Raw genomic sequence first — 12,509 nt, 5'->3', positions numbered from 1 at the left:
GGTCGGAGAGCTGCTTTCCTTCGTGAATGCTACGGGCTGGCTCTGAAGATCCGAGCCGGCTGAACTCCGCTTCCCTGTTCCTATAACAACAGTCACGGTCTAAGGAGTTTGTGGCATCAAAACGGCGCACCAAAGCGCTAATTGGGCTCCACGGAGCGGCCACTGATACCTACCTACCTACCCAAGGGCCTGGTGGTTTGACAGTCTTCCTGCAATACTGTTCATTCGTAAATCCTGGAAATCTAATATCTTTCCAGCGAATGTCTTGAATTGTATTGGAGTACTTCGTCCAAGACTGTAACTGTTCGTTGTGAGGGAATGAACGTTCTGCTAGCATGTGATTATTACCCTGTATTATCTTAGGTACTAATCAAGTCATAAGGTCTGGCCAAATAGCTTCGGATTTGGAGAAGGAAATAAGGAAAGTCGGACTAAAGATAAATACTGGTTCCGCCAATTTTTCTATTTCATATAATTAAGGGACTGCCGGTTTAGTACAAATTATCGGAATTACCAATTACCGGGACTACAAAATAAAGAAAATTAACTCTAGGGTTCGAGGAAATTTCTACGAATTAATCGAGGGTACGAATAATGGGGATACGAATTATCGGGATTCCACTGTATCATGAGCATCGAACAGTTTTTGTATGTAAGAGGCGGTGTTTTTGCCGAGGACAGCACTGAATTCCGTCTAAAATCTGAAAATGCAACTACTATAACACCAACACCTCTCAGCGCTGCTATTTGAGATGTGCTGCGGTGACCGGCACGGAAGTTCCAGACTTTCATTAATTCAAGCAAGTATATCGATCAGGAGATGGCTGAAGCCATCGAAAGAAGTTCGAACGAGATCGCTCGTATAACAGCAAAGGATGGCGTTAGCTGGAAATTTATCCCCGTAGCCACTCCTCATTTCGGGGGGCTATGGGAAGCCGGCGTGAAATCTGCAAAGAGGCATATAAAAGGTGTGTTCGACGAATGTAGAATCGTGCCAACTTTTGAAGACTTCTCAACAATTCTATGCCAGATAGAAGCATGTCTCAACTCGAGACCACTTGTACCACTATCGAATAGCCCAGACGATTTAGAAGCATTGACGCCGGCACATTTTTGGTTAGCAGACCACTGATGGCCCTTCCAGAAGTCGACATAACGAATGAATCACTACATGATCGCTGGCAACAGTTAAAACAAATTAATCAGATATTCTGGAAACGGTGGGTCTACGAATATCTTCATCTTCTTCAAAAGAGGGACAAATGGATAGCAGAATCACCTAACTTACGATGCGGTCAAATGGTATTAATCCGAGAAAGAGAAACTCCTCCCACGAAATGGCCATTGGCTCGCATTTTAGAGGTACACCCAGGACAAGATGGGAAGGTGCGAGTGGTCACTATACGATACCATGGTAACAAGTGTAAACAAATTGGTATCGTTAACCTTTGTCCGTTACCAGATAACATTCCTGCAGAACCCACTCCAGGACCATCCATCAGCGACAAACCAGCAACCGCCATCAGAAAACGTCCACCTGTTCCGCGAAGAGCTAACAATCCTCCAAAACCAACGTCCCCATCCACTGCTAACCGGAATCCGAGACGAGCGAAAAAACCCAAAATAGCACCATGCACTTGGGCGAAGGCACTGCTAAACATCGCCATTCTATTTTTTACCTTCGCAACGGCTTTCGCCCAGGATACATCCACAGAGTATTATAAAATCTGGAAACCTCAAGCTGGATACTACGTTGAGAAACTACAACCAGCAAAAATCATTAGAGGAAAACTGAGACTAGAAGTCGATCTTCCTCTGAAAAACGTCAACCAAGACCTAGACGGAATAGCTTCTACTTTGAACAAGAGCCAGGAGATGTGCCAGATGACCCAAGAATTACTTCAGTCCACTCATTGCGACGTATTACTACGACATTTAACCTCCAAGCGCAATGAACTCACCAGGCAAATCGACGAATTAACAGATATTCCAAGAGTTCTAAAACGAGACAGAAAAGGAGTCTTCGGAACAATCATGACAGCAATATTCGGGGTTAACGATGAAGTCTACAGAGATATTGAAACACTTCAAAGAAATCAAGAGATGACTCTAAAGACGGCAACTGAACAGAGTATCCTAATCAACGCTCGCATAGATGACATGAAATTTTCAACCACTCAAAAGCTGAGCGAATTTAACAAGAAACAAGCAGAGGTCATAGATTCTGTAAACTCAATGAAAAAATGGTTCTCGAAGGTGGACCATGCGGCTAGAGGCGTACAGGTGATATCAGCCTATTTAGCTGCTATAAATTACTACGACGAGTTGGCGGACAAATATTCAAAATTTAGTGACTGCCTCTATGGACATGGTAACATTCTTAGCTTCCTGACTATGGCGATGGTGACGAAGACGATCAGCGAGGTCTCAACACAAATTGGACCACAGTTCACTATTTACAAAAGACCTCAAAGCCGAACCGATCTTATTCGTACCCAAGAGGACATCATTGTATATGGGTACTTTTTTATTGTAGAGGTCCACAGCTATGAGCTTCTTCACGTCACAGCAGTTCCACAAAGGTTGCAACCGAACCAGTTCCTTTTTCCTCGAAGTTCCACATCGTTAGTTGCCGTAAATTTTAACCAAGAAGCGTATTTCGAGCTGGATAAAGAGGGACTTGACTCCTGCGAAATCATCGAAGAAGTTTACCTTTGTTCACCTACCTTGATAAAGAACATTAATCGTTTTCCTAATTGCATTATAGATGAAGTTTACAACCGACCGGGCAAATCCAGGTGTCCGCTACTGCCAACGATAGTCAATGAAACGCAATGGAGTGAGCTGACAGCGCCGAATACCTGGCTTTTCACTACAATTCAACCAATAACGGCCTCGATTTCCTGCGCTGGCGAAAGATTCGAAGTTCTACTGAAGGATGTCGGCATAATAAAAACAGCAGGAGGTTGCCTTACAACAGTCGAGGGCATGAATCTACGATCGAGCACCACGAAAACGAAGAAGGTTACGCAAACGTATATGAAGGAGGTTCCATGGTTAACTTCAAAGAATTTCACTAGTCATCCCGTCAATGATACGATCATAATGAAAGTTGCGGATGCAAGCTTGGAGCTACCGACACGAAATAAAACATCGCACGAGGTCCTTCTGGAAAAAATTCATCACCAGAACCTCATCACAATTGCTACAAGTGTGCTATTAGTGGCAGCGGTTATGCTGTTCCTATACCTCCTGATTAAAAGACGATTCAGTATAAGGCCGAGTCCACAATCATCAAACGAAAAGGAAACAGAGGAAGTACAAGACGACGTGCCGCTATCTGAACGATTTGAAGAGCTCATTGCCCGGCCCCCAATATGTTGAATCCATTCAACATTGTACCAATATTTTATAATATCAATATAAAATAATCGTATTCAAAATTTAATCGATAAATTTTCAAATATCTTTTTTTCTTCTTTTTCTTCAGCCTTTGTCCCGTTCACAAGCGGGGTCGGCTCGTCGTGATCGGCTTCGCCATTTGGCTCTATCGAATGCCTGATCTGGGTGCAATCTCGAGGCTTTCAAATCCCCATCCAGCGTATGAAGCCACCGTTGCTTAGGTCTGCCTTTTGGTCGTTTACCATCGACTTCGATGTTCAGACCAATCTTTGCAAGTGAATTCTCGTTTGCATGAATTGCGTGACCATACCATCGAAGACGCCTCTCTCGCAACTTTTCCACGATCGGTGCAACCCCATAACGATCGCGGATATCCTCATTTCGGATGTGATCTAAACGTGTGACGCCACTAGTCCAACGTAGCATCTTTGTCTCCATTACCGCGAGACGCCGTTCATTGTCTTTTATGGTCGGCCAACACTCAGAACCATAGAGAGCGACTGGACGGACGACATTGCGGTAAATTTTAGATTTGAGACGTTCGTTGATACGTCGATCACAAAGCACACCAGTTGTGGAACGCCACTTCATCCAGGTTGCGTTAATGCGTGAAGCAATTTCATAACGCAGCTCTCCATTGGCTGATAGCGTTGACCCGAGGTATTTAAATCGCTCAGATCTGGGCAGATCACTGCCGCTGACAGTGATTGTGCCTGTTTCATGGGGATCGGTCGTCAAAAATTCAGTTTTGTTTAAATTCAATCTGAGACCGTGTTGCATGAGGCGATCATTCCATTTTTGAACAAGTTGCTCGAGATCATTTTTACTATCAGATGCTAGGAAAACATCATCTGCATAAAGCAGTGTGTAGGGCGCTGGACGTTGGATATCCCGTGTGACGGTGTCCATAACAAGGGCACTTCCGTGATGAACTCCAACAGAGACGCGAAGCGGTTTTGATACACCCGCCATACTTCGAACTTTACTTTTCGGATCGTGGTAGAGCAATTGAACCCAGCGCACGAGTTCTTCTGGCACGAAGTGTTGTCGTAAAGCATACCAGATGAGTTTGTGTGGTACACGGTCAAACGCTTTCTCTAGATCCAGAAAGGCAATGTAAAGAGGGCGATGCTTCTGACGGTGTTTCTCCATGAGTAACCGCGCAGCGTGTATTGCGTCAGTAGTTCCGCAGTTCTTGACAAATCCGGCTTGATTCACGGTTATTTCAACGATTTCGCGAATACGATTGTCAAGAATGCGTTCAAAAATCTTCATGGTATGGGAAAGTAACCGGATCGGACGGTAATTTGAACATTCTGCTGGACTACCTTTCTTTTTCCATATTGGAACAGTGGTACTTTCTTGCCAGTCAGATGGTGTTCTTCCTTCCTGAATAACCCGGTTAAAGAATTCACTCAGCCACGGTGTTGGGTCCCAGCTCTTTGATTTCCAGAGCTCAGATGCGATGTCGTCAGGTCCTGTTGCTTTCCCCGATTTCATTTGTTTTATTGCCTCCTCGACTTCAGTTGCGCTGACTGGTGGAACTGCTCCAAATGTCGGCAATGATTGGGGAAGTGGAGGATGAGCAAATTCTTCAGTTGAAATCTGCTCGAAGTATTCTCGCCATCTATCCGTCGCGGCTCGACGATCAGTAAGCAAAGTACCGTTCTTGTCATTAACACAACAGAAGTGTTCGATATCCTGTGTGCGTTCATCACGGCTTTTAGCAAGTCGGTATAGATCTCTCTCGCCATCCCGAGTGTCCAGTTTATCGTAAAGATTTTTGAAATGGTTCGCTCGGGTGACAGCGACCGCTTTCTTTGCTTCCCGGTTGGCATTCTTATAAATTTGCCAATTAGCAGGCGTTTTATCGTCGAGAAATTTGTGGTAGAGGCGTTTCTTTTCACGGACCTTCATTTCAACATCATCATTCCAAAGCCAAGTATCTCGGTTGATGTACCGCTTACCCGGCTTGGTGACCCCGAGGGGTGCAGAGGCCGCTTTGTGGATCGTGTCTTTCATTTGGTTCCATGATTCTTCCACATTCGTAATGGTTGGCAATCGTATGAGTGAGACCGTTTCTTCGTTCTTCTCACCAAATCGCCACCATTTAATGCGCGGCGGGCCAGTGCGTTCCTCACGCCGTTTTATCGGTGGCTTAATTCGCAGGACAGCAATCAACGGCTGATGTTGAGGTGCGATGGTCTCATAGGGAACGACTTTGCAATCAATGACAGTGGTAAAATGTTGACGTCTTATGGGAATATAGTCGATTTGCGTTTGATTGTTCCCACTATAAAATGTGGGAAGATGAGACAATCGTTTGATGAACCATGTATTCATAAGTACAAGGTCATGGGTGTCCGCAAAATCGATTATACGCTCGCCACCTTCGTTGCGCGCTCCGAACCCCTTTCCCCCATGGCACCTGTTACCGTCTGCCTTTTCACCCACATGACCATTAAGGTCGCCGGCAATGATTATGTAATCGTCAGCAGGCACGTGACAAGTCTTTTCATCGAGGAGTTGCCAGAAGGCATCTTTCTCGGCATCAGGTCAATTGCAAGATTCCGGTTTCACATTTCGTCTAGAAAAAATTTAAAGTTAGCATATTTCAATTTATCATAACGTTCCGATCCAAATGTAATTTAATGTAATTGGATCGATCGTTCAATTTTTTCTTCAATCAATAGCTGACCCCATCAAAATCAATGCACATACCATGTAAATTTACAATGTAAACATTATCTATTTTTCACACAATTAATATTAAGATTATTTATGTATAAATACACTTTGTTAGGTTAAGAAAAACCAGTGAGATTATAACGTTGATATAGAAACAACAGTCTTTTCTATAATTCAAATATTAACACAAAGGTTCCTCACTCCCTTTACCCATAAGTGATTTGATCCTACTACAATTGGATCCTATCGCTTTCCTTAAGTTAGATTATACAACGACTGGAGCGGTCGTTCTATAAGCTACCCAACACTATGATTTGTGATAGGGGTACTCTGGCGAGAGACAATAACAAATTGGAAAATTCGACGGTGTTTCCGAATAGACGTATGGTCATACGCTTTAAAAGGGACTAATGATACCTTGTCTAAGTCCACCGTTAGCTCCATTTAATTTCACCTTCAAGGATATGAGAATAGATTCAGATTGGCTTGGAGTGCCGTGGTCCGCAAATTTCTCACTGCTCTGAGCTTCCTACTTTTAACAAAATTTAACCTCGATCTCAAGCCCATGTATGCATGCGACAAAAAAGGACTCTATTGTGGATACGCATAAATCCGCTCTCCTGCGCCACCAGAGTGAACTGGTGAAGGGCTTTTAACATTCACTCTTGAATGTAGTGTCTCCATGTTAATTCGAAGACACTGTCTTCCCAAATATGTGTTTAAACTAGTTAGTAGCTACTATCAGTAGTCGTAGTAGCATCTAGATACGATATTTGTTGTCCTTAGTAAACATATAATAATAATAATCGTCCAGTCACCACCGGCGTCGATAATTGCCTGGCATCTCCGAGGCATGCTTTCTACTAATTTGACGGCGTATTCTAGTGGCAAGGATCTCCAGATCCGACGAATTTCGTAAGACAACTGCTTGAAAGTGTATGTGCGTCTTCCACGAAGCTTCCGTTTAATATATGCCGACACATTTTCAATAGGGTTTGCATCGGGCGACTGCAACGGCCAATCCAATGTAACGATGCCAGATTGAGTCTTCCACTGAGTACAGACCTTGCTCCGGTGTTTAGAATCGTTGTCCTCCTGCAGAATCCAATCTTCATTTCATGTGATGAACCATCGTTTGGCAGATGGCAGTAAAGCCTTTTTGTAGATTTTTATCATTTTCTCGGCATTTAGGTTGCCAGTAAAGAGGTACAAAGTGCCGAATCCCTACTTTGAGAAGCAGCCCCAAAGATGCACCTTTATTCCATGTTTTACGGTCCGCTGAACAAGCCTATTGGTAGAAGTTGACCAGGCTCGCGTGAGGACAGAACGTACCCATATAGAACATTCATCAGTAAAAATGACATTTTCAAAATCTCTATCTCTATCTCATGCGCCCAAGCGAGTCGCCTTGTCACATGTTTTTCAGTCAACAGAGGCTTCGTCATTGTGTTGCGCCATTTCAGATCATGAGTACAAAGATGGGTTCGGATAGTTTTGTAGGATATATCTAAACCTTTTGCCATTAATTTTGCTTGTCCTTGCCGCAGTGTTAAAGCAGGATTCCGTGAAAACCGATTCACTATTCTTTTTTTATTTTTTTTCTTCATTTTTCCTATCGAGCCACGTTCTGGTAAATCATCGACATTTTTAGTCACTTTATATCGCTGTATCCACTTCTGTACAAATGCCTTCGACTTTCTCATATATTTAGCAGCCGCTGATTGCGAGATTTTGGGACCTTTCGGGTGGATGCAAAGGAACACAGCCTTGTAGCGCGACGCGTAATTAGCACTCATGGCGTTTAACGTGATTCTCTTTGAAAAGATCAACAACTGAATCTTTGTTGACAATGCATCAAGGACAAAGCTTCCCTCTATCGGCTCGCGAAGGAATTAGAGCGAAATCTTCCATTACCTATCGGTGAAGTCGACCACGCTCTTGACAGACTGTATATCCCTTATGAACCGATCTATTGATCTTTCCAGTCTAAATAGTAGTTTAGGAGAAAATAAGTTAGACTTATCGGTCTGGAAGTTTTAACATCTATGTGGGCGGATTTCCGAAGTTTGGGAGTAAATATCTTCACGTCCCGACGCAGAAATAATATCATCTGGATCTGAAGATTTGTATCTATGTAGCGAGTTAAATGCCCAAGACTAGTTTCTGGGTTACTTTCTTGTTTTCAATTTTCGTTGTATGGTTGGTTGCATCAAGTCCATAAATAGTCGTGGAAAAGGCGGTTTACCACTAATCTCTTCGACTAGACCAGTTTGCTGCAGGTCTACTCAGGCTATTGCACGTCAATTGGAACCAGACTGGTAACGTACCACTCTGCAGTCTTCTCGGTTCAAGTGAACTTCCGGGAAAGGAAATTTCAGCGACGCGGAGGAGTTTTATCTATTCGCCGCGCTGCCATGGAATCTTAGCCGCGAGCGCAGGCAAATAATAATCGGTGGCCACGGCTCGGCGGCACCGTCACTAATGGCAACAATAATAACAAAAATATCAAAAAGTGTACTGACCTCTCGCTCATATGAAAATCTACAAACACTGAACGCGCCGCGCCTCTGCAAGATTCGCGAATCGCGTTGGCCGCCAGCAAGCGTGAGTCCGAACGAAACGCGTTTGTTTCCCCGAGAGAGACGAGCGATATAACGGTACAGGCACGAAGGTGTCGAGACGAGACGAGATGTGAGCTGTGTGCGTTTTTATTACACCACACACGATTATACACGAGAAAGTTGACAGGTGGGTTTTGTGCAGCACAATTCTGGGTTTCACAGTTCCACGTTTTCCCAAGTCGCGTTGGTTTAGGGTGAGGTAATGCACTCTCCAACACACTGCACACTTGCGTCGTTCTAGCCCCAGACAAAGGGGAGGAGGCGCTGAACCACTTGAATCACTTCTTCAATCACATCAGCACCGAGAAAAATCTAGAGGTGACTCCTCTGGACACAATCTTATCCACTGCAGTGTTTTCGCCTTATCACTGTGGTTTATCACTTGAGCGTAAACTAGCGTGCACTTGCGGGATGTGTGAGCAATGACCTCCACAACAACTTTGAACCTCAATTGATAAAAGCCGCAGCACTTTCTTCACTTCTCAATTCAACTAAAACTCTTCAGATACAATTCAACGGCCTTCGGTCTCCGAAGCATCAACTTGGTACCGTCGCGGCCGAATTCCTACTTATGAATGGAAAATCTACTTTGGTTTACGTAGCGCTCACCCAACTAGCCAGCAATTGACTTCCCAGCCACTATTGCCCCTCAGAACAATCCGAAAGATACTGAACGACAGAAAAGATACACGCATCTATCCGTTGTATATGCATTTCACTCCATCCAATAAGATGCCAAGGAGTCTCGAGTTGAAAACAAACCCACACAGGCCGAGTGCTCTCTGTCACCAGGTGAGATGGGAAACGCACTATTTTCGATGATATCAACAGGTGATTCACGGATCGCCGGCGTCTTTAATTATTTAAATCAAATCTGGACTGGTTAGTATGCACTAAAGGAAACTAAAGTGATTGGCACCAACCCGCTGCACATCACTGAGATTTATATTCCATGGGATGCACTGTGACTCCGCCGCACCTTAACTTCGCCTTTCCCACGCTAATTAGTTACCTGTCTCCTTCGTTCTAGTTTCCAAATTCTTATAGATTGAAAACCCGTGGCAACACTAATGAAGCTCCAATAGCTACGAGTGTTCTCATATAGATGGTGCTACAAGTCGTGGTGCTTAGATTCTCTATCAGCTGATTGTGCCGTGCTAAACGTTATATGTTTTGTTGGAAGAGAGGTCTTCCACCGTTAGTTAAGAATAAAATAAGCTTTCTCCCCCCGATTTTCCTGTACGGTTTGACTGCCAGGGCACTGGGCCTCGTAATCAAAAACATAAACAAAAATGCTACTTTTGAAATCACCAACCTACTGGCAGACAGGCTCAAAGTCCGGCTCACTTGTCCTGTGTATAATATACACAGGAAACTAATACATTTAATTACGATCACCAAATTGGAAGGACATTCCTTCACTCTGAAAGTGGAGAGGAAGCCAACCCTCATCCTCAGAGGAATCTCCCCCCATGAGTTCACCCCCGAAGACATGGCTTCGGAAATCAAAGAACTAACGCAGATCACACCTGTACGAGTAACCAGGCTTTCCACCCCGTTGTCACGAGCCAACAACACTAATCTGAGCCTCTTCCGTGTGACTTTCAACTCTGACGCAGAGGCCAATATAGTCACAAAAAAAACACCCTCCTGCATCAACGGATTAGCTGGGAGAAGCCCCGAAAAGGGGAAGTCACTTGCTTCAATAGCCAACAATTTGGCCACGTATCCGCAAACTGGATACGACCCCAGATGCATGAAGTGCGCGGGCCCACACGCCTCCAAGGATTGCCCCCGCTCCAATGTAGAAGACAACGCCGAAAAGGAGTCGGCGGCACCACTAAAATGTGCAAATTGTGGACAATTGGGTCACCCTGCCAACTAAGTGCCCCCGCAGACTGGAATCTATCCAGCGCAAAGAAAGAGCAAAAAGCATCCCGCACTCTCGATCTGCTTCGTTCTTCCCCCACCTTGACAGACCTTCCCCTGCTCGTGTCTCGCAGCCTAACACTCTGCCTCACGCCAACTGGACCGCCCCTCCCTCACTGACCCCGTCTTTTGCCGCAGTAACCGGGGGCAAGCAAGACCCGAAACCCTTAGCCCTTTATCACCTACACATTCTTCCATTCCATTCTTCATGGAAGCGAGGTCTCTATTCAATATGTCTTTCTCCTCGCTGTGGAGCACAATTTCCGAATTCTATCACAACTATTTCCGTCTCCCCCCTGAAGACAAACCCGAAGCATACCTACAATTCCTCTTCAAATTGCTAGACAACCAAAATGAAGGTGCTTACACTCAACACTAATTCGCTCATTTCTAACGACAAAACTTTCCCTTTCCACAAGCTCTTCGAGGATTCCAATCCTAATCTCGCTCTCCTAAACGAAACCAGACTGGGGGAAGCCCCCAACGTAAAATTACATGCCCTCGGCTACGGTACCTTCCGCAACGACGCGGGGAGAGGCACAGCCATACTAGTCAAAGCGGGACTAAGGGCAAATAGTATCCCATCGGCTGCACTGGCGTCAAACTGCCTGTTAGCAGTAGTCAAACTTCCTGTCAGGGGTGGTGGCACCCTTCGAGTCCTAATCGGCTCTCTCTACTTCCCAGGCGGTACAGGTCGTCACCTCACTCCCATTCTGGACGAACTCTGGGAATTGGCGAGCAGTTTCGACGCCTTCATACTCGGCGGCGACCCCAACGCGAGGCACGTATCCTGGGGCGACTCAGTCAACAACGAAAACGGCAAAGTGCTCTTTGATTGGTTCCAATCAGGTCCATTCCTTAGCGCGGACATAATTAACGCGGGAGTGCCATCCTTTCCTCGTGGATCCTCTTTCCTAGACGGCTTCATAATCTCGTCCAATCTCTCAGCATGTGTCACTAGCTGCTCCTCTCTAGCAGCACACTCGGACCATCATGCATTCAGCCTCTCTCTACATCTACAGCAAAGTCTCCCTTCACTCCACCATTCGCACAAACGCAGATCTTTCAATCTGACAAACTGGGACGAATTCCAATGCTACTTAGACAGTGTGCTGGGCCCTCTCCTGGACAAATCGCGCATACACTCTAATGTTGAGTTAGATACATACATCCGGAAAGTGAACTCTGCCTTCGAATCAACAATCGACAAACACGCCCCAGTTAAAGAACCAGGGTACTACAAATACGGGTGTCTTTCCCCCTCAACCCTCCTCCTAGTCCGCGATAGAAACAGTCTACTGCAGCGCAGGAAACGTTTATTTCACCGATCACGGAACAGATGCAACGCTGACTACCGTCTCCTCTCCGAGATCATCAAAGACCTATCCGACAAAATCAATGGAGCTATTCGGTCCGAACTGAATGCGTCTTACAAGAAACTCCTCAAACCCGGCCCACAAGTTTTCTCAGTAATTAATCGATTGACCGAAAGAAAGAAAAAATATACTAACTTGCACCAAACCCCGATAAAAATAGGTAAACTCCAGTGTCACTCCCCCGAGGAAAAAATATCCGCCTGCGTAGACTATTTCAGCCACTTATTCAAAGCAAAATCGCCAGCGGACCCCATCTGGCACTCGGTGATCGCCAATGCTGTCAACGATAAAAAGTTGAGCTTGGAAGGGTCTTACCTTTGCCCTTTTCTCCCAGATGCCCGGCTGATGCAGTCAGAACAGGCCCGTTCGCCCCCATCTCTTACCTCCCTAGAAGAAGTCGAACTTGCAATCTCCCGGTGCAACAATAAAAAATCTTCGGGCCCCGATGGCATCTCGAACTTCGTTCTGCGGAAGTGTGCGCCTACCATCAGTG

General features: G+C 45.2%; 1 protein-coding gene across 1 annotated transcript in view; it reads right to left on the bottom strand.

Moving 5' to 3' along the window:
• The window catches only part of LOC119648973 (protein melted), a 68,473-nt gene extending 58,745 nt beyond the window's left edge, over positions 1 to 9,728 (bottom strand). The window contains exon 1 of the mRNA XM_038050895.1: positions 8,613 to 9,728. The gene's annotated coding sequence lies outside the window, so the exon portion shown is untranslated. The remainder of the gene's footprint in view (positions 1 to 8,612) is intronic.
• Between the last annotated feature and the right edge of the window lie 2,781 nt (positions 9,729 to 12,509).

Source organism: Hermetia illucens, chromosome 2 (assembly GCF_905115235.1).
Source record: "Hermetia illucens chromosome 2, iHerIll2.2.curated.20191125, whole genome shotgun sequence".
Classification (NCBI taxonomy): domain Eukaryota; kingdom Metazoa; phylum Arthropoda; class Insecta; order Diptera; family Stratiomyidae; genus Hermetia; species Hermetia illucens.
Note: the sequence above shows the minus strand (reverse complement) of the source record. Positions and strands in the feature narration are given on the sequence as shown.